Consider the following 19,148-nt stretch of genomic DNA (forward strand, 5'->3'; position numbering starts at 1 on the left):
CCCTGACTTCAGCCGTCGCACGGACGCCAAAATGGAAGATATTGAAATAAACGATATCGGAATTGAAAAACAACTGCTATCACTTAGTAGCGGAAAAGCATCCGGACCAGACGAGATACCCTTAAGATTCTACAGTGATTATGCTAAAGAACTTGCCCCCTTTCTGTCAGCAATTTATCGTAGATCGCTGGAAGAACGTAAAGTACCTAGCGACTGGAAGAAAGCGCAGGTCGTTCCCATTTTCAAGAAGGGTCATAAATCAGATGCGAATAATTATAGGCCTATTTCGCTTACGTCAATCTGTTGTAGAATAATGGAACATGTTTTGTGTTCTCGTATTATAACGTTCTTAGATAATACAAATCTCCTTCATCATAACCAACATGGATTCCGCAAACAGAGATCATGTGAAACTCAGCTCGCCCTATTTGCCCAAGAAATTCACAGTGCCGTAGACACTGGCGAGCAGATTGATGCCGTATTCCTGGACTTCAGGAAGGCATTTGATACGGTTCAGCACTTACGTTTAGTGAAAAAAATACGAGCTTACGGAATATCGGACCAGGTTTGTGATTGGATTCAAGATTTCCTAGAAGAAAGAACACAACATGTCATTCTTAACGGTTCAAAATCTGCAGATGTAGAGGTAATTTCGGGAGTACCGCAAGGAAGCGTGATAGGACCTTTATTGTTTACAATATACATAAATGACTTAGTTGACAACATCGGTAGCTCCGTGAGGCTATTTGCAGATGACACGGTTGTCTACAAGAAAGTAGCAACATCAGAAGACTCGTACGTACTCCAGGAAGACCTGCAGAGGATTAATGCATGGTGCGACAGCTGGCAGCTTTCCCTAAACGTAGATAAATGTAATATAATTCGCATACATAGGGGCAGAAATCCATTCCAGTACGATTATGCCATAGGTGGTAAATCATTGGAAGCGGTAACGACCGTAAAATACTTAGGAGTTACTATCCGGAGCGATCTGAAGTGGAATGATCACATAAAACAAATAGTGGGAAAAGCAGGCGCCAGGTTGAGATTCATAGGAAGAATTCTAAGAAAATGTGACTCATCGACGAAAGAAGTAGCTTACAAAACGCTTGTTCGTCCGATTCTTGAGTATTGCTCATCAGTATGGGACCCTTACCAGGTTGGATTAATAGAAGAGATAGACATGATCCAGCGAAAAGCAGCGCGATTCGTCATGGGGACATTTAGTCAGCGCGAGAGCGTTACGGAGATGCTGAACAAGCTCCAGTGGCGGACACTTCAATAAAGGCGTTACGCAATACGGAGAGGTTTATTATCGAAATTACGAGAGAGCACATTCCGGGAAGAGATGGGCAACATATTACTACCGCCCACATATAGCTCGCGTAATGATCACAACGAAAAGATCCGAGAAATTAGAGCAAATACGGAGACTTACAAGCAGTCGTTCTTCCCACGCACAATTCGTGAATGGAACAGGGAAGGGGGGATCAGATAGTGGTACAATAAGTACCCTCCGCCACACACCGTAAGGTGGCTCGCGGAGTATAGATGTAGATGTAGATGGCATATGTGTCCAGTATGAAACCTTCATGATGTTAAAATTGACGTGGGTCTTGAAAGTACAGAGCCCCGAGAGTATTTCAGATCTAGCTGTAATCATGTCTATGTTATCATGATACGGTCCATATTTTTCCGTATTTCTCGCTTCTGTGGTGTGAGATTTTTGGGGACCATTTTTGCACAAATCTTTCTCATACCAAGATCTTCCCTTATTATTAGACGAACCGTTTCTCGATTGATGTTCAGTTCTTCTGCAATCATTATTACGGATAATCTTCGATCAGATCGTACGAGTTCACGCACCCTAACCAAGCTGACATCCGTCCGTGAGGTTGATAATCGTCCACTGCGTTCTTCATCTTCAACATTTTTTCATGCCAACGAAAAACTTGAGCTCTTGACATAACCTCCTTTTCAAAAGCCTTCTGAAGCTTACCGTAAGTTGTCGTCGCGTTTTCACCCAATTTAAAGCAACAAAAAATGGCATACCGTTGCGCAATATTATGCGGTTCTATTTCCGTGACGAGAGACACAAACACGTGTTGATTCATTACAGCACAACTCAAGACTGAGCAGCTGCATCGATGTAGCGCTTGGACTAGAAGCAGCTTATAGACCAAGGTCAAAGGTATTGTGCCTACGCAAGCCTCCAGGGTTGCCACAACTTGCAAAGAAAATCAGTCTCATTACTTTATTGTCGCACCTCGGGCGCGGCATCTCCAAGTCCTTCACAGTGACACACCTCCTTATATACTTCACTACCCTTGGTAAAAACGATAAACATGAACCACAGTAATACACTCTGTTGGTCGCTGTAGCCACCAATGATGCGTAGGTGTACGAAGTTTCTCATGTCTTCTGGGTGTTGCACGCTTTGTGTCAGGTCTTACATTAACGGGAATCGGGAGTTCCAAATCTGGTACGTAACAAACCGTACTATTAAATTAATCAAAGGTCGCTCCAGTTGCTGATACGTGCTTCAAGTCCAGTGATGCATAGATTAAAGAATTGCAGACTTATTGATGTGATTCTCCTTAAATAAGTTGTGATGAAATTACCTAACTATTCTGGAAAGATAAGAAAAAGCAACTGGAGAGGGCTTTAATTGATTGACTTTACAGCTGCGGAATAACAGCAGTCTCTGAACACGAAGAAACTAACGAATCGTATTATTTCACAAAAATGCCAGGAGACGATTAATCATGGAGGTTATTAGTTGCATTATGACTGAGCTATCTTTTGAACCACTAAAAACGTGCATCTCATCAGCACCTTAACGAGATGTTGGTATTAAAGTTCGTTTACGGAAATGTGGGAAAGCTTATTTCAACCTGTTGAACCGAGTTTTTCATCCGAAGGCACCTGGGAAGTCTTAAATGTATCACTTAATATTACAACTTTCATGTCATTACAGATGAATTCATGTCAAAAAATACTTATCCGTATGCGAAATGTGTTATAAATGACTCGTCACGACTTCTCAACGCTACAGTTTCAGCATTTTTAAGTTACTGTTTACTACCAGTTTCTTGATATTATATGATGACGTTCTATATCTCACCCTACTGATTATGATCCACTTACATCACACCTGCGTTTGTTACGTCAGACTACTATTATTGCGTTTCACTTTATGAGTTCTAAAGTCTGTACAGGTAAGGTGCAGACAATTAATATCAGTACTTCAGACGTAAATATTATTCTGAAGAGTTGAAACACAAACGCATCCGTTCAGTGACTGGAGCATCGGAAGGTACTAAAATTCTTCAATTCTCCGCTAGCTGAAGGAAAGCTTTAGTTATCAGGAGTTCCATATCGAGTGCACTCTTTCTGGATATCATTTCTTGCCACATTAAGGAACAATTATTCATATTAAATACAATAAAGTTAAATTTAACTTAATTTATGGAGTGTGACATACAGTAACTATGCCATATTTTAGTTCATGTTTAAAAATTCAGTTGACGTCCTTTGCATGAACTCACTTTCTGACAATGCAGAAAAATTATCTGAAGAGAAAAATGCAGATAGAGATCTATGTTGTAAATGTTAATAGCTCTTACCATGAAGACACAAGAAGTCGTAGTTGTTACAACAAACAGTGTAACTGAGAAGTATTTGATTCCCTCTGCAGAGCCCAGAAATAATAAGCACCCGAACCAAGTTTAAAGGAAGATAATGTTCTACATCATAGATTTTTATATAGCCGTGGTAACTGGTTTCGGTCGAATTGGGCCTTCTTCAGACGCTAACTGAAACACAAAGTAAAATAACGAAACGACCTCTATATTGTTTGATCACACATCTCCAGCGAAGAGATATTAAGCAAAATATTCCTATGATTTCAGTATATTTATAGAAAATACTTTCTCCTTTCAGTGCTAACAACTTACCAAGTTAGCTGAAACAGTATTTAACAGAAGACAGCATTTGATACACTGCTGTACTCTTGAGAAGATGGCCTTAACTACTATGTAAAAATTATCAAAAATAATAATAATTTCTTACAGCGCATAAAATTTGTTTCATTTCCTTCACTAACTATCGACCAAAATAAATAATATATATTTCTGACTTTGTTTTACAGTTCACAGAACTGACCTTTTAGCGTCTATGTATGAAGACGTATCGAAGTTCTTATATTGAGGAACATATTTGTACGTAGGATAGGATACTATATCATTTACGTACTAGTTGACACACCAGCCACTGCCGGGGATACATTTTTCCAGTTTTCTGTTAGAAACGTTCAGTTTCTGTATCCTGGGCTCAGCTGCTTCCCGTATCAACAACTCGAATTTGTAAACATCTGAATGGCAACACCACTTCGTAGCTGTATACATAAAATTGTTTTCGCCTACAGTCGTTAGTGCTTCGCAGTTGAATGCTGTCAAAAGCGCTGCCGTGTGTCAGGGATTTACTTAAGTTGACTCGATTGTGGGAGTTGTATTGTTAGTAAAGAATTAACGTATTAAATATTCATGTCTTACGCGAAATTTTCATCACGCTTTTCAGTGTTAATGACGCATATCTCTTGAACTGTGTGTCGTATATGATATATTTGTTTAAGTACATGCAGCGGCATATGTGTATCCTGCCTGAGAAATATGTTGCGAATACAGTTATTAGCTAAGAAGTAGTAAATTTAAACATCATGCAGGATGAGGCAGTTATTCATGCATCTCAGTGGTTATAATGACATATCTCCTTAACTATGCTGGATGGGCGGGTGGTTATTACACCTGTTGAGATTGTCGCCTGACAGTAGTGCATACGTTTGCAAAGGTTGGCTGGAATCAGTCCAATGGTTTAGGAGGAAATGTAGAACACACACGCATACACACACACACACACACACACACACACACACACACACACACATACATTTTATAATATGTAAAGATTAGCTGCTTTCCACCTATTATTTGTATTTCTTTTCTTTATTACCTTCATAATCAATTTCATTATATCTCTCCAATTTACATAAATGGAAACAGAATATAAGTTAGTCGGATAAAACAGGTAGAAAATTAAAAATTGGTAAGCTTAGTCAGTGCTTCTTCAGAATAAAATCACTGATAACAAAAATTTGGACAATGTGTAACCGGGAGAGTTGCTCACGTCACAGGGAAACTTTCAACCTATCGCAAAAGACGCCCTTCGTAGTTTCCCTCCTCTGAAATATTATGTTCATGTGTGAATTAAGGACTTAAAAAGCCCTCACTGGTTTCCATAAGTCAACAAACGACGTTATAGTCACTCTAAAAGTTGCAGTAAGTGTATAGAACACACTATACGCAAACATAACGAGAATATATTTTACCGGACAAGGGAATGATGTTTACAGTCGAAATTATAGTATGTAAAGGCATAAATCATAATAAATGACGATTTTCGCAACGAAAGCGACATATAACCAGAGAGAGGGAATAAAACTAAAGCCATGTTGATCGGCTTCGCCGAAAATAATGAGTGTATTGAATACAGAAGCATGTAACTGAACCTCACTCGCATCGACTTTCTATACAGAGAAACCCCTTTTTATCATTATACAGCAGTAGAACTAGTACTTGATTTAGATAGATTTCAAACCCCACACAGTCGAAATGTATCACATCTCGCACTTTGCACAACTTCGATTACAGTGGGACACGTGGTTTCCAATGGGGAAAGTTTGAAAAGGAAATGCCAGTTCCGGGTTTCGCCTTGGCGGTAAAGAACAGAACCACGAAAACTTTCATTGTAACCAAGTGATTATAATTATTTAAATTTATTGATGCAATAAGAACGATCCCGCTTAATAGTAGTAACCGTAGCCTCTGTGCGTGATAGTCGTTGAGTACGTCAAAGCGCTAAGTAGATGACGTCCTGGCGCATTAATGTACTTGCTGTCAGAAGCGTACTACATATTACCCCATAAGGCGTTTTAAAGCGACATCATAGTACTAAATATAGTCAATTCGCAGTCGGTACGTTTGTTCAATTGTCCTTGCACCTGTGCAGATTTATATCTTAAACCTACACTCTAGCTCCCCTTAGAACGTCGAAGGAAAGCTGGATTAAAAACTCAGAGAAATGCACGGCATATTTCCTTCTTAATTCATTTTGATTTAGTAAGTGCTCTCACACTGATGACCTAGATACTGAAGTGATACTCACCTCTGATCTTTATATTTTTTGTACGTTATGATGATGGTGATGGTATTAAATTACTGTCTTCTTTGCACAGTGCAATGATCTGCAGAGCCTAGCTTTTACCTACGTTCCACATTTCTACATAATTAAAATATTTAGAAATTACATTCTTCACTAAGTTGTTCCAGAGTAATACACTCGCTTCAATTTGGCGAACTCTATTCAACCTCTCCGACAAGTACCTTTCGCTGGTAGCATTCCCATTAGTTAGACCAAAGAGCCTTTAGTTCCCTGTTGTGTTACAGCGTATTCATGCAGCCGCACTTCCGAACCACGGGGGGAGGAAGCGCCTCATACGTGCCCTTGTTAGGCAGGCTCCCTTGAGTAATTAGCGGCCGCACACTGAGGTGCTTTCAAGTAGCTACGATGTTACCAAGAAGCATACAGCGCCGGAGGGAACCCGACCACTAGTGAGCGGTACGGTCACCATCAAAGACAACGTATGTTAGCGCATTTATCTCAACTTCTGACAGCGTTGCTGTCAGCTTGCTCTGTTTACACAAAATCTTCTAGATTCATAAGCAAAATATACCGCAAAAATTAATATAAACGTAACAGGAATGTCAGGTATGTCTACAACGGCAGCAAAATATAGCTGTAAGTAGACTGAAGAGATACCTTAATCCTTCTCATTTTTAAAGCTATGTCGCCGGAAAGCTAAAGAACGTCACTAGTACCCCATTACACTGACGATTATCAAGTTTAACTTACAGTTGCAGTCATTAATGTATCGTCTAAATACCAAAACGCACCTAGCGAGTACAGGCATCGCCTGCAGCGGAACAGCGACCAATAGAAATTTAATTATACAGCAAGCATAGGCAGCATGTAACGTTCTTTTAAAGTAAGCTTCCTTTAAAGTGAAGTTACATGCGACTTGTAGCTGCCTTACAGTTTAATCATCATCATCATCATCATCATTTAAGACTGATTATGCCTTTCAGCGTTCAGACTGGAGCATAGCCCCCATTATACAATTCCTCCATGATCCCCTATTCAGTGCTAACATTGGTGCCTCTTCTGATGTTAAACCTATTACTTCAAAATCATTCTTAACCGAATCCAGGTACCTTCTCCTCGGTCTGCCCCGACTCCTCCTACCCTCTACTGCTGAATCCATGAGGCTCTTGGGTAACCCTGCTTCTCCCATGCGTGTAACATGACCCCACCATCTAAGCCAGTTCGCCCTGACTGCTACATCTATAGAGTTCATTCCCAGTATTTCTTTGATTTCCTCATTGTGGACACCCTCCTGCCATTGTTCCCATCTACTAGTACCTGCAATCATCCTAGCTACTTTCATATCCGTAACCTCAACCTTGTTGATAAGGTAACCTGAATCCACCCAGCTTTCGCTCCCATACAACAAAGTTGGTCGAAAGATTTAACGGTGCACAGATAACTTAGTCTTGGTACTGACTTCCTTCTTGCAGAAGAGAGTAGATCGTAGCTGAGCGCTCACTGCATTAGCTTTGCTACACCTCGCTTCCAGTTCTTTCACTATGTTGCCATCCTGTGAGAATATGCATCCTAAGTACTTGAAACCGTCCACCTGTTCTAACTTTGTTCCTCCTATTTGGCACTCAATCCGTTTTTATTTCTTTCCCACTGACATTACTTTCGTTTTGGAGATGCTAATCATCATACCATAGTCCTTACATTTCTGATCTAGCTCTGAAATATTACTTTGCAAACTTTCAATCGAATCTGCCATCACAACTAAGTCATCCGCATATGCAAGACTGCTTATTTTGTGTTCACATATCTTAATCTCACCCAGCCACTCTATTGTTTTCAACATATGATCCATAAATAGTATGAACAACAGTGGAGACAGGTTGCAGCCTTGTCTTACCCCTGAAACTACTCTGAACCATGAACTCAAATTACCGTCAACTCTAACTGCTGCCTGACTATCCGTGTAAAGACCTTTAATTGCTTGCAAAAGTTTGCCTCCTATTCCATAATCTTGTAGAACAGACAATAACTTCCTCCTAGGAACCCGGTCATATGCCTTTTCTAGATCTATAAAGCATAGATACAATTCCCTGTTCCACTCATAACACTTATCCATTAATTGCCGTAAGCTAAAGATCTGGTCCTGACAATCTCTAAGAGGCCTAAACCCACATTGATTTTCATCCAATTGGTCCTCAACTAATACTCGCAGTTTCCTTTCAACAATACCTGAGAAGATTTTACCCACAACGCTGATTAAAGAGATACCTCTGTAGTTGTTACAATCTTTTCTGTTTCCATGTTTAAAGATTGGTGTGATTACTGCTTTTGTCCAGTCTGATGGAACCTGTCACGACTCCCAGTCCATTTCAATTATCCTGTGTAGCCATTTAAGACCTGACATTCCACTGTATTTGATGAGTTCCGACTTAATTTTATCCACCCCAACCGCTTTATTGCACTGCAATCTATTGACCATTTTTCCCACTTCCTGAAATGTGATCCTATTTCCATCATCATTCCTATCCCATTCTACCTCGAAATCTGAAACATTACTGATCGCATTTTCACCTACATTGAGCAACTCTTCAAAATATTCCCTCCATCTGCCCAAGGCATCCACAGGATTCACCAGCAGTTTTCCTGACCTGTCCAAAATACTTGTCATTTCCTTCTTATCTCCCCTTCGAAGACTGCTAATTACACTCCAGAATGGTTTTCCAGCAGCTTGACCCATAATCTCCAACCTGTTTCCAAAGTCTTCGCACGATATCTTCTTGGATGCTGCAATTATCTGTTTGGCTTTGTTTCTTTCTTCAGCATAACTTTCTCTGTCTACCTGGGTTCTGGTATGTAGCCATTTTTGATACGCCTTCTTTTTCCTTTTACAGGCTGCCTTGACTGTCTCATTCCACCAAGCTGTTTGCTTCATCCTACTTTTACACACTATTGTTCCAAGACATTCTTTAGCCACTTCTAGTACTGTGTCCCTGTACCTTGTCCATTCATTTTCCAATGACTGTAATTGACTACATTCAACTAACTGGTACCTTTCTGAGATCGCTGTTATGTACTTGTGCCTGATTTCCTTATCCTGAAGTTTCTCCACTCTTATCCTCCTACATATGGACCTGACCTCCTGCACTTTCGGCCTCACAATCCCAATTTCACTGCAGATTAAATAATGACCAGTGTCATCAAAGAATCCCCTGAATACACGTGTGTCCCTCACAGCCTTTCTGAATTCCTGATCTGTTATTATATAGTCAATGATAGATCTGGTTCCCCTGCCTTCCCAAGTATACCGGTGAATGTTCTTATGTTTAAAAAAGGAGTTTGTGATTACTAAGCCCATACTGGCACAGAAATCCAAGAGTTTAATCATAAGGGTTTATTCGAAAATGTGATAACTGTGTAACTACTTTCATTAGTTGCCTGTGTTCATTGAAGTATATACAGATAGGTCATTCTTCGGTGGCAGTTTCCCAACAGTTCGACATTTTGTGAGTTTGGCTATTGTTGAAGGACTTTTTCTTCTTCTTCTTCTTTTCAGTTAATCGGGCACCCATAATAATACTAACGCTGCACTTCACTGCACAAATACTTCCACATTCATCCAAATAAAGCAAATATTGGTTGGTTGATTTGTAGGAGGGTACCAAACTACGAGGTCATCGATCCCATCGGATGAGGGAAGGATGAGGAAGGAAATCGGCTGTGCCATATCAAAGGAACCATCCCGGCCTTTGCCTCAAGCGATTGATGCACTTAACTGACATCCGTGTCCAGGACTTGTGATAATGACCAGGTATAATTTGCAGTAACGTTTGCCGTATTATGTGCGACATAATAGTAATCTCATCAATCACCTGGCATCTCAAGAGCGGCAGTTAGCCTGTACAAATAGTACAACATTTGCTGTCTTGCCGGTGATAATGTTTGAAACAGAGCCTAGTGACTAAGAAATGCTCTGCAGCAACTGAAGATAAGCCTGTAATGATCCGGTTACCAGTTTACACGTTGTAGGTTCCTGTGTGCAGAAAAACATATCGTAAGCAGGTAAAAGAACTGTAGAAATTGTTCCATTAGTTACCTAAACGCTAGCGTGTATTTGAATGATATTCATTTGCCTGCTTGAGAAGTAGTAAATGTCAAATGCTGTACATGACATTGAACATTATTAACGCAAATTGAAGCAGAAGTCAAATGGGCCAATAAAAGAAACTGAGTCCTGTTAGAGATAGGCCAAACTGCACAAATACGCTTGCGATATTGCTGGAAGTGTACGAAACATTTGTTTTGCATTGATTTTATGGGTTACATAGAGCAAAGAAAATTCTCCATGGTGATCCACATCACGGGGTACAGTCGGAAGCCTTAACAACACACAACCGAGCAAGGTGGCGCAGTGGTTAGACACTGGACTCGCATTCGGAAGGACGACGGTTCAATCCCGCGTCCGGCGATCCCGATTTAGGTTTTCCGTGATTTCCCTAAATCACTCCAGGCAAATGCCGGGATGGTTCCTCTGAAAGGGCACGGCCGACTTCCCTCCCCATCCTTCCCTAATCCGATGAGACCGATGAACTCGCTGTCTGGTCTCCTTCCCCAAACAACCCAACCCAACCCTTAACAACATAGAACATAAAATCTATACGACAGATCTTAGAACAAAACCAACTCCTCTCCATGGTGCTGTATTTTAGATAGAATTTTATATATACCGATAATTAGGTAAGTGTAAGATTTGTTAACAGACTACGCTGCCCATATCTCGTAATGGATACATGCCTTGGGAATTATCGAATGTTTCATTCACACCTCCGTAGCTAGATCTTATATTTGTGCTAGGCACCTGTACTGAGAACGATACGTGTTGTTATCTGTATGCTTCTTAATCCCAGTTTCGACATATGGTACGATATTCAGCACCTCCCTAAATCCTAGATATCCAGACCAAAGATTTAGTTTAGACGTATGGGAAGTTTATTCTTTTGAAAACAAATACTACAATTAGATTATTTAACAAACTGACAACTAGTTAACAAGTTTACACTCCTTTAATGGTGAATTGCTGCATTAATTATGACGTAAACAAAAGCATTTATTTCATTATGTAATATTATTTGAGTCTGCTAGCTATACACTAAAACAAAACAAACGTGGTACATAAGGCTCTGTATATATGAGTATAATAAAATATTAACACAAAATTTCAACTATAATTTTGAATTTCAGCGTTATGCTGCTTAAGGAAAGTAAAACAGGGAAGAAGAGAAATCGATAGAGTGAGAGAGAGACGGGGGGAACACACATGCAGAAAAGAAAGAGAAAGAAAGAGGAAGAGCAAGTAAAAAAAAAAGAAAAGAATGTTACTATTCCATCTTTTTTCCATTTGATACACAGTGCAGGAAAGCAACTTGGTTAGATGATTACAGCATGGAAATATTTACATTTACTATCATATCATCAATGAAAATTTGTATCTCCGGGCTAGTTTGACTCATTACAAATACCACTCAGGCACTAGACAAGAAGGGGAAGAATATATTGTCTGATCTCACAGCGTTACAGAATCATTTTCATGTGAAGGCTTGTGCGACGTAAGCAAGGATAACAGGACGCATAGATCACTCTTTTTTGTTTATTCGGCGGCGGAGTGACCACGGCAGCTTCATCTTCCGTGTTTCGTGGCGACGAGCTTGGCGGCTTAAATTCATCCTTCTACCGTGCTGGCTGCTTTAATAGTGGTCTTGTTGGGTCTGTGTTTGCGCTCCCGGGGACTATTGTCTGCGGAAATTGTCTGGTAGACGCGGAGGCTGAGATCAGACGAGGAATTGCAGTCAAATGCTTAATGATCCAAGCACAATTTTAGAACAATTTGAGATATAATAGAAAATGAATACATCACTAAGACATAGGCGTCGCCAAATTTCGCTTGTACTCTTTGCATAATTCTACTAACCAGCTGAGGGAGCTACCCCTTTCACCATACTGAATGGAATTTGATTACTGAGGTTACTGAGACAATTGTGATAAAATGTTTTACTTCTGTTACCCTGTATACACAATATCGTCGGCAACTGCATGTGTAGTGATCGTATTGAATCAGCCTCAATTGGTAGATTGCTATTAGCTAATTTGGTGATAGACACATTAAGTCGCTCTGTTCTATCATACGCTTGCAACCATTCCTATATAGTTTTATTTCTGATACTAAGAGGCAATAAATTTCTCGGATACTTCCACTAACAGAGAAATATCTTGGGGAATTCCATTTTATAAGCATTTAACATGTATGGCAATATTAATAGGAGAGCAGAGCATGAAAAACGTGAATAAACTAGGAATAAGTTACAGCAACTGAATAATTATTACTTAGAATTACGTTTCCACATGAAAAAGAATGATTAAGCCATAAACAAACATAACTTCATTCAGGTCCGTTATACAAGGAAGTGTATTAATTAAATTATCTGCAGGAATTGTGAGATTTGTTGCTTTGGAAGTTAATAAACGTAATACGAGGGATTCGTAGTGAATAATCGATCACACAAAAGTAGGAGAAATATTATGTTAATCACATCTAACAAAACGGATTAGTTAAATAAAATCTGAACCATGTAATGATTATCATGCCTAGAGGGATTCGTTATATTAAGTGTGATGAGTGCCGTACAATTAAAGGAGTAGCCTAGAGATGAACAAGAAAAGGAAAGAGTAGCTCTGTACAGCAAAACACGTTAATTCCAATAAAATCGATTTACTGATAATCGTAAAGATGCACTTAGGGGTTCGCTACACTCAGCAGTATTAATAGATGTAATAGAATGGATCTGTAAATCTTGTGCTGTGAGTCGAAATCTTGTGGTGGACAGTGCTACACAAGGAATGTCTTCAAACTACTGGATTTATAATATGGAAATAAGACACAAAGAGATCACAGTTGAATATAACGGGAAAAGATCAATGAAGGCTATTAGATGAAAGAATAGCAAATGGAAATTTAGTCTACGACGGGACAGTACAGTGAATCACCATTCATGATGCACACAGTAAACTTCGGCTACATCAGAAAAAAAAAACTAATTCACTTTGCATGCCTTTACAAGTTAACACTCCGCAAAGTCACTGGGACTGAACACATGAAACATTCAACTTAGCAACAACTAACATCCCAAGTCCACGTGCTTGGTAACGGACTTTGGACAGAGGATATCAGAAACAACGCCAGTAATACGCGAGTTTAATTAGACTGAAAGCATGAGCCTCACGAAAAGCACCAACAATTACTAGCTCGACATGAATGCGTTTACATACTCACATCTACTGAATCCTCACACGCACAAAAGAACCTGACTTATACTAGATCATGTTCCAGAGGAACAAGTATACTCACACCAGTCATGACGACCGCAAGAGTGGTTCAAAAACACAGCTTCCAGGCAAACACTGAAGACAGACCAGTCTTTTTATTTTCTTTTTTCACGGAGGGGGATGATTCCACTCGGCCGGTCAATATCAGGGACAGGAAAAAGTTGGAAGAGTCCGGATTTGCAACATGATGTGTTCGAGTACATGTTTAGAGATGAAATATTTGGGTTTGATTTGTTACCTCTCCGAACCAAGGAAACTACACTTACCTATCTCACTACATTTGGAAAACACTCACCCATGCGCCGTATCGTACAGGCAAACATTCTGGACGTTGTAAGGGACAAGAGGAGGGATAGCTAATCTCAAATTAAACAAAACCGAACCGTCCCGTTGTATCTTCTGCCCTGGTCTCCGCTGTCCGCACAACCTCTGACAGAAAACGGAAACAACAAAAACTTATGACATTAGCAATCCATGTAAGGTCAAATAGGAAAACGGGCGAAAAGACGTGCCCCTTTCAATAACTTTATCACCCAATTTTTAATTCCACCCTATAACCAAAAGGTACTACATAACCGCGTCTCTAAGAGTGAAAATTTCTGGTCTTCCAGTGGCTGGCATGTAATTTGGGAACTCTTGTTTCAGTCTCATAGGCTCCATATTGTGGTACTTCGCACTGTGGGTTGCAGCGCCCTAGCATATTACTTCAGATGTTTGTACGCGTTCTTGAGTTGTCCAGATAGCAGACACTAAACGACGAACCCACTTGTTTGTAACGGGAATACTTGTTCTCTCTCGCTTGAGCACAGGTGCTCGTGACTTGACGGTGTCCCTGTAGCTTTCGGTCAGACTTCACATGGTGCTACTCATCTCTAGGCAGGCGAACAATTCAGCTAAATTTATCAAGGTCTGGAGTTTAGATTAAGTCTGATGTACCAGCTGTCTCTTAATTGTTCCTTCCGTCCTCAGAAATTGACAGATATATGCTCACTCAGAACCCTGACGGCTCCAGGTATTGCCCGCTATATTGTTTCCCTTTGTTACACGATAGATGTCGTAATTTATAATTCTACAGTACGCTACTGCACTTGATGTCAGAAGCAAAACTTCATACTCACACTTTATCCGCATTGTTGGACTACTGGATTAACTCAGGACTCACAGTAGCTGCACTTGCATGCTGCACGAGTTATAGAGATAGGCAGATGATTGTCAGTGGCTTGGGAAATCCTTCCTGGTTGTCCATGAGGCTCATCTTCACACTGCTCCTGTGGGCACATTGCATAGGGTGGAATTAAAAACTGAGTGATGAAGATGTTGAAAGGGGCACGTCCTTTCGCCTCTTTTCATATTTAACATTACATGGATTGCTAATGTCATAAGTTTTTGCTGTCTCCGCTGTCTGTCTGAGGTCGTACAGGTACCTGGGCAGAAGATACTACGGGACGGTTCCGTTTTGTTTAATCTGAGATTAGCAATCCTTCTTTTTGTCCCTTATACCGTCCAGTACGCTTGACTGCAAGATACGGTTCATGGATGAGTGTTTTCCAAATGTAGTGACTAGATAAGTGTAGTCTCCTTAGTTCGGAGAGTACCAAAACCAACCTAATATTTCCACTCTAAAGATGTACTCGAACACATCATGTTGTAAATACGGACTCTTCCAACATTTTTTTGTCCATTCTGTTGACCGACCGAATGGAATCATCTCCCTCCAAGCAAAAAAAAAAAAAAAAAAAAATCTTCTGTCTTCAGTGATGCCTGGATGCTGTTTGTTGTTTTGCCTTGGTGCGTCTCGATATCATGGTGTGGGCTGCAGTTCGTAAGCAGAAATTTTGTCTGTCAACAGGGAGATACGCGCATTACCCAAGACGTTTGTGTCCTAGCCCATAATATCTTGTCAATTGGTATCTCTGCCCTCTGTACAACACTGACGTAACTTTAGTAAACAGGTGAGGTAAGATCCATATTTCGATAGGTTAAATATTCCTCCTTTGGTTGACGAGAAGTACGATACTCTTGATCCTCCTCACCGTTTGCACATAGGAGCAAATATTACGAGAATATTACCTGAAGCCCATGTGATTAGGCATCTGGCGAGTGGTAGTCATTATGAAGCTCTCTGATCAACGTTAGTTATCAAGTGAATGAATCGAAAGGTATACTTTTTTAATAAGCTAGTCCTTAATTTTCATATACTTCTGCTATTCTTTCTCCCAAATTTCCCTACATGAAGTATTAAGCCTCCATGCGAAATCGATAGCTGCAATTCGACCAATATCTCCATCGTGAGGAGCCATCTTATCTAAAACAAGTACCGTTACATTTCGTAATGGTGCTATATGCAACTTTTCAACATATGCTGCTCGCTCCTTAAGGATTGTGGAATATGATTATCAGATCCTGTATGTCGTAAGCAACGGGATGATGCCCTCATTTGCAGTATAAATGCCTCAAGAGTGTAATCCCTGACGCAACCTGGTAATATGACGACGGGCATAATCGTAAGCACATTGGAGAACCTCTAGGATTTCTTGCTGCTCTGCTGTTGGAATAGTGATATAGGAAGGATGCGTATATTATCCTTTTCTTCTCATCGCAGTATGCTCATACTATGCGCACAGACATCATTCTTCATTCAGGAATGCACTTGTATGCATGGATCTGACGAATTTCCATATCATTAGAGCTGTATAGCATCTGGGCAGGTCCGCGTCTGGTGTGGTAAGGATGTGCGGTCGCTCGCCTCTCTTTGGCTACGAAGAGAAATCTGGAAGATACAGACCTTTTAGCCACTGAATGATTGCTAAGAGCTTATTGTCTTTAAACTGGGATCGTTTCAGTAAGCACCTAGCATTAAATATCAGCAGTTGTTACGTCTACACCGGTAGGGGGTTTTTAAGTGTAACAACAATGGTGCCAAAGCAACCTCCAAGAGTTTTGTACTGGCGTGTGATAAAGAGAACGGAACGGCATCCGCACCATAGCAAAGGCAGGTTTAATCTAAAGAGGACCAGGAATATGTAAACACGTAACAAAGGGCAGACGTTTCACAGCTCATCATATCGGTCGGTAGTGTAAATCCGGGAACTTAAACACTTACTTTCATTCCATCCTCACTAGGTCTCTATTGAGAGTGATACAGAAGTGGCACTTGCATTTGAGCGGCTGATTTTGACGTCATACACATCTTCGTTGAATATATAGAGTTGTTTATTTTCATTAATGCGATAACTGTTGAATTTATTTTCTGCCGCCTATAGAATATTCGTTGAATCCAATAGTCCTCGTTGAGGACTGCCGCCTTACAGTGGCGAGGAGGATTGTGCACTCTGCAGTGACCCAGAGATCTACGCCGGAGAGAGCACAAGCTCCTGGCAGGGTCACCCAAGCCAGACAGGAGAGTCCACAACGTAGAGAGGCGTGGAAGGGGGTGGAGGAGGGGGGGGGAGAGGAGGGCTCTTAGGCCTAGGGGAGTCGACTTTCCTAGAGGAGACAACCCTGATCATAAACAGGTAAGGGCACCCTACAAAGTTTGAGAGATGGATCCATAGCCGTAGTGAAGGGGAACACCCAATGGGAGACACCCCTAAAAGAAAAATAGGTGTGCTGGGTTATCTAAAAGTGGAAGCTACACCACATAACTACACTAGCTACATGTTAGTTACAACATAACTCACCAAAATTAAGTAGAAACATGGACTGACCTTTTGATGACGACCAAAGCTATGAAAAAGGTTAAGAATAAAAGGAGTGGGAGAATCTTGAAAATAGCCACCACTAAAGAACAGTTAACAAGGGAACTAAACACTGTAAAATTGATGTAGCTCCAATACCAGAAACAGAGAACAAGGTTCTAAAGAAATTGGTGGTTAGATTATGATATACAGTGAAGGAAGTAGAACTGAATGGGCAAGAGCTGGAATCGAATCTATGATAGAAAGTACCGATGCAAGATGGTAGCAATTCTATACATAGATGTATGAAAGATGGCTACATTTAAGGTTAAAGACATTGGGGAATCTTGCGAATTTAATTGGTGTATTTGCGCCACGGGAGGGAAAGAGAAAAGAAACGCATGTATACTACGAATGTACGCAAGAGACGATTAAAGGAATACCTACAAGCAGAATATTTAATATCAATGCGAGGATAGGAAAATGTAGCCGGCCATTACAGGGGTGGGGGGGGGGGGCAACGTGGAGAACATACTAAAAACTATAATGGAGATGAATTAAGGGATTTTTCTGCCTTCACTTAAGGATAACGAACAGTTTTCACCCGTAAATGTATTCATAAATTTACACGGAGTGCTAGGGGTACTATATCTGTAGTGGACTATGTTTTTCTAAACTAGGGTGCCTTCACATTGAGAGAAGACACCACAGCCTACAGTGGATGTGATGATAATATTGACCATTTTATGGTAATATCAAAACAAAGAATCCGACTGTATAACAAAAATAGTACAGAATGAGATTTTCACTCACCAGCGGAGTGTGCGCTGATATGAAACTTCCTGGCAGATTAAAACTGTGTGCCCGACCGAGACTCGAATTCGGGACCTTTGCCTTCCACGGGCAAGTGCTCTAGCATCTGAGCTACCGAAGCACGACTCACGCCCGGTCATCACAGCTTTACTTCTGCCAGTATCTCGTCTCCTACTTTCCAAACTTTACAGAAGCTCTCCTGCGAATCTTGCAGAACTAGCACTCCTGAAAGAAGGGATACTGCGGAGACATGGCTTAGCCATAGCCTGGGGGATGTTCCCGGAATGAAATGTTTACTCTGCAGCGGAGTGTGCGCTGATATGAAACTTCCTGGCAGATTAAAACTGTGTGCCTGACCGAGACTCGAACTCGGGACCTTTGCCTTTCGCGGGCAAGTGCTCTACCACTTTTTTTTATTCACCAAAATCAGTAACAAAAATGGCTACAATGAAATGACATAAATATGGTGACAGATAGGGTGTCCATTTAATTATCATTTCATTTCTAGCAAAGCTGCATGGTCATCCACGGTAACTGTTCTTTCGGGAACAGATACTAGCGTCATATATAGTTAAAATATGGCTTCCCGGCCATTGACCTTCTTGTTCGAACGCACACGCTATGCCCGAACTCCTACAGGACTTGGTACATTAATCTGCCACGAGTAATGAGTATGATGGGCAAACATCTATTAGGCGCACTACGAATGTAGTGGTGTGGACATGTTGGGAATGTGGATCTGACGGGGAGTGTGCAAGGGATAAGTCCCTGCAGACACACAATTCTCTGTGCCCGCGGTGGCTCAGATGGATAGAGCGTCTGCCATGCAAGCAGGAGATCCCGGGTTCGAGTCCCGGACGGGGCACACATTTTCAAAATGTCCCCAATGAAGTACATCAGCACCTGTTTGCAGCTAGGGTGTCCATTTAATTATCATTTCATTTCTAGCAAAGTTGTATGGTCATCCACGGTAACTGTTCTTTCGGGAACAGATACTAGCGTCATATATAATTCCATTCTTAGCTATGAGGATTCCAATCCTACGATCAAATTTTCAACGGCTGT

The 19,148-nt window shown here is 40.8% G+C and overlaps 1 non-coding gene across 1 annotated transcript; it reads left to right on the plus strand.

Moving 5' to 3' along the window:
- The first annotated feature begins 18,873 nt into the window (after positions 1-18,873).
- Positions 18,874-18,948, plus strand: Trnaa-ugc (transfer RNA alanine (anticodon UGC)). The gene has a single exon. It is a non-coding gene; the product is annotated as a tRNA-Ala (tRNA).
- Positions 18,949-19,148: the final 200 nt, after the last annotated feature.

Source organism: Schistocerca cancellata, chromosome 1 (genome assembly GCF_023864275.1).
Source record: "Schistocerca cancellata isolate TAMUIC-IGC-003103 chromosome 1, iqSchCanc2.1, whole genome shotgun sequence".
Lineage (NCBI taxonomy): Eukaryota > Metazoa > Arthropoda > Insecta > Orthoptera > Acrididae > Schistocerca > Schistocerca cancellata.